We start from the raw sequence: 4648 nt of genomic DNA, 5'->3' as shown, positions 1-4648 counted from the left end.
CATCCTGCATTCTGCTCAGTGCCTTGTCTCCCGGACGTCTCTCCCTCCTTTGTTACAGTCTAGCTCGGAGTCACCGTGACATTTGACAAACGGCGTAAACAAATGACACAAGCCCCCCCCCACCCCCCACCCCCCCACGCCAGTGATTACCGCGTACGGAGCGGCGCTGTCAGAAGACGCTCCTCCGTGGACACCGGGCTAATGACTTATTGAATACGTCATTATCCCCCCCCCCATATTATTTTGGCAGACCTGTGGAAATTAAAATCGACTGCCCTACTTTATCACCAACGGCCTCGTTGTGCAAATCACACCAGCAGAGAGATGCTCCGGGTCTCGTCCTCTGTCATGTCTCTCCAGACTGGAGTGTGTTGGAGGCAGGGTGGGGTTCTGGTCGGTGGCAGCGGGCCAGGGTCCGTCAATGGGGACTCTAATGGATGAGCTCCAGTCTGACGTGTGCTGTTTGCACACGTGAAAGTGGAGTTTATACGTGTGTTCGCTGGAGAAGCCACATTCTATTACTGCCACTTGAGACGGGAGCGCCGGTGTGGGTCAGATGCCTCCTTGAATGAGGCAGCTGGAGAATTAGCAGGAGAAACTGAAAGCACAGAATATGTGTTCATGATGAAGGAGAAACAGCAGCTTCTTCTTCTTCTTCTTCTTCTTCTCCTGAGATCGAATGTAATGAGAAGACGTACAATAGAAAGAAGACATGTGAATCCAAAGGGCTCCACCAGATGGATGGAGACGTGGAATCGCTGGAGAGAGAGAGAGAGAGAGAGAGAGAGAGAGAGAGAGAGAGAGAGAGAGAGAGAGAGAGAGAACTCAGTCGGCATGAATGTGCGTCACTTGCCTGCAGTGCGAAAGACCGCTTTTCATCCAGGCTGTTGAATAATTACACAGGGGCCGAGTCTAAAAGCATTACCTTTGTTTGCCTACTGTACCAACTCAGTCGGGGTAGCAACAAACGCCGTCTAAAGATAGCCACTTCCTGTCACGTTTGATGAAGAAAGCCTGAAATCCAGCAAGACGGTGAATAATGAATGGAGTTCTACCTGTACAGTCAGAGGAAAAACAGAGCTGGTGTTTGTTAACCTGGAGGATTACTTACATTTGTTGTCATCGGTCGTGACATGAAAAAACCTTGATCATCGATTGGGCAACGAGCTGGAAAAGAGAAATCGACGTCAAAGTAAAACATCCATGTATTCATCGTAGCGTAGCGATGGACCCTTCGCTAAGTCCCGCCCATCCAACGTAGACTGGCCAATCGGAGGGTCCGGCTGCGCTAGTGGTCACAAATGATAACGCTGCCATTGATTCCCCCTCAAGTAAACACTGTTGGCTTTGTCAGCACTTTCGTCTACGTTTGCGCCGTTAGCGCTGTTAGCTATGGACCGCCGGCTTGTGGACAGTTGTTGGAAGACGATCAAAAAAGCTCCCAATCTCGCGTCTCGCAAGTTAAAGCGTTTGTGTGATAGTGATACTTGGGAGGTTGCAAGGAGATGTATAAGCTTCTAAAATGTAACAACCTGTGGAGCTAACATTAGCAGAATACTGTAGCATATGTTCACCATCTTAGTTTAGTTTGCTTTAGCACGCTAACATTAGCTAATTAGCACTAAACACAAAGTACAGAATGTCATAGATAAACCGGAAGTTGGCCCTCGAGGACAAATCTGCACAATTTATCTTCTGTACATATTGTCATGGTAATCCACATTACGGAACTTGATCCTTTTATCTGAACAATGTGAAAACGTTCAGACTTCTTGTGGTTCTCTAACAAACACACAAGCTCAAAGACGAAGTGGTTGAGATTGATGCGTTTTAATTTACAGTAAATCTCTGTTGTTCCTTGAGAAAGCATAATGCTCTCTGCCTTGATCAATGCCGCCGGCTGTATTTCCCACATCTTTATGACCTGGCTGAGTGAGTGAATTGCTATCATGACTAATAATCACCAAGGTATGAGAATAACACCCACAGATACTGGAATTCCCCTTTTAATTATGGGCTGCACAGTCTTGCAGCCTCGTCTTGTGATTTACAAATCATCGTTGCAAGAAAACTGCAAACGGCAGAAATGATGACGGAGCAAGCATCAGGCTCAGTGGAGATAGAAGAGTTTAAATATGTTATAAATGTGGCTACATTTATACTTCACGTTACGTTATGTCACGTTATGTTATGTCACGTTATGTTCCGTTATGTTCCGTTCCGTTACTTCACGTTACGTTATGTCACGTTACGCTACGTTATGTTACGTTATGTTACGTTATGTTACGTTACATTATGTTACGTTACATTGTGTCACATTACGTTATGTCACGTTACGTTAAGTCACACTATGTCACGTTATGTTATGTTATGTCACGTTGTTATGTCATGTTATGTTATGTTATGTCATGTTATTTTACGTTATGTCATGTTACGTTACATTATGTCAAGTTATTTTACGTCATGTCACGTTACATTATGTCACGTTACGTTAAGTCACACTATGTCACGTTACGTTAAGTCACACTATGTCACGTTATGTCATGTTATGTTATGTTATGTCATGTTATTTTACGTTATGTCACGTTATGTTATGTTGTTACGTTATGTTGTTACGTTATGTTGTTACGTTATGTTGTTGTTCTACGTTTGTTATGCTACGTTGTTATGCTACGTTGTTACAATGTGGCTACATTTATACTTTACCATACTTTCATGTGATTATTGAGTGCCGCTCGGTCTCCAGGCAGTGTTTTATCAAAACACAGCGGGTAACGGCTGGTTCAGGGTAATTTATCGCAGATAAAAAGCTTTTTTATGTGTTTGACGAACCTCTCCTTTCTCTCAGACTGACCCTGGAATGTTTCAAAATGCTGATGCGTCTCCACCGACCCACACCTGCGCCCACGTTGAACGACCGCGTCAGAAGGACGAGAAGGAGGCCGTCTCTGCGGCTCGGGTCGCCTCCGTTTGATGACCTTCCATCTGCCGTTCCTCCTCTTCAATATTCAAGCCACGGAGAGAGCATTTGCATCGGTACCATGAAATATGGATGCTGTGCGGGAGGAAGAGAGACGGGAGAGAGAAACCGATGAAGGGGTGTGTCAAAAAGTGAGTTTAAAATGGTGATACTCCCCCCAGTCTTTGTATCAGCCACTTCTTTTTAACTTTCTCGTCTGCCATCTGAATTCAAATCATCGCCGGGGACTTAGAGGAAAGTTTGACAGAGGAATGTGAAGCACAGCTAAGCTGGCAAGAAAAAGACGGGGAGCAGGAAAGTGTGTTCAGTGTGTGTGTGTGTGTGTGTGTGTGTGTGTGTGTGTGTGTGTGTGTGTGTGTGTGTGTGTGTGTGTGTTTGGGAGGAATCAGAGAAAGTGTCCTAAAAAGACAGGGGGAGATTGGTTTCACCTGCACTACAGTGTTTAGATAAACTCCAGCAGCAGGCAGCTGAGGACTCAGCAGAAAGGAAACAGGATGCAGGTTCAACTCAGCACTTCAAAGAGAACTTAAGAGTTGAAGAAACTCCCAAATATTTGAGTCACTGTAGCAAAAACAGTCCAGTCGCCAGGAAAGCACATTGGCATTGTACGCCTCTGCAAACCACGATTGCATTGAATGTACGGTTTTCATAAACGGCGGTATTAGCTCCCAAATCTTTTTTGTTTGCATCGGGCTGTAAACATGTTTATTTCTGCTGTCACGTTGAAGACTATGGGGATCGACTCGCTACTGGAGCCTCAAGTGGTCATCTGAAGTACTGCAGTTTGTGACACTTCCATGTTGGCTTCATTTCTCAACTCCAGACGTAGCTGCTGGGGGTTGACGTATTGCAACAAGCGACACGCAGAGCAAGCAATGTAGTTAGCATACCGAGCGTTGTTGAAAATGTATGTGCTATAGTAACGAATATAAAGAGTGAGAAAGTCACACAAACACAGGACTTTGACCCAGGAGGCTGCTTTTCGTGTACGACGTGAAAATCAAAAGTCAACGTTGTTACCGTACTGTCGTTACCGTACTGTCGTTACCGTTGCGTTATGTTGGTCCGTTCCGTCGTTACTGTTACTTTTTGACCCATACGTTGTTACCGTTACCATTAACAGTTCCTTTGTTACTGCTACGTTGTCACGTTATGTTATGTCACGTTACGTTATTTTACGTTATGTTATTTTACGTTATGTTATTTTACGTTATGTTATGTCACGTTATGTTATGCCACGTTATGCCACGTTATGTTACATTGAGTCACGTTATGTTATTTTACGTTATGTTATTTTACGTTATGTTATTTTACGTTATGTTATGTCACGTTATGTTATGCTACGTTATGCCACGTTATGTTACATTGAGTCACGTTATGTTATTTTACGTTATGTTATTTTACGTTATGCCACGTTATGTTATGCCACGTTATGCCACGTTATGTTACATTAAGTCACGTTATGTTATTTTACGTTATGTTATTTTACGTTATGTCACGTTACGTTATGTTGTGCTATGTTGTTGTACTACGTTGTGCTACGTTGTTATGTTACTTTCTTATGCTACGTTGTTGTTCTACATTGTTATGCTACGTTGTTATGCTACATTGTTATGATACTTTGTTATGCTACGTTGTTATGCTACATTGTTACATTAGGTCGTTATC

The 4648-nt window shown here is 43.6% G+C and overlaps 1 long non-coding RNA gene across 1 annotated transcript; it reads right to left on the bottom strand.

Moving 5' to 3' along the window:
* Positions 1-236: 236 nt before the first annotated feature.
* LOC137883806 (uncharacterized) lies at positions 237-3447 on the bottom strand. The gene is made up of 4 exons (XR_011104605.1): positions 2833-3447; positions 1112-1167; positions 926-1014; positions 237-758 (listed from the first exon to the last, which is right to left on the bottom strand). It is a non-coding gene; the product is annotated as an uncharacterized lncRNA (long non-coding RNA).
* Between the last annotated feature and the right edge of the window lie 1201 nt (positions 3448-4648).

The sequence above is a fragment of the Cebidichthys violaceus genome, unplaced genomic scaffold (assembly GCF_023349555.1).
Source record: "Cebidichthys violaceus isolate CVI_PGR_0920_01 unplaced genomic scaffold, fCebVio1.0.p SCAF_35, whole genome shotgun sequence".
Taxonomy (NCBI): Eukaryota; Metazoa; Chordata; class Actinopteri; order Perciformes; family Stichaeidae; genus Cebidichthys; species Cebidichthys violaceus.
Note: the sequence above shows the minus strand (reverse complement) of the source record. Positions and strands in the feature narration are given on the sequence as shown.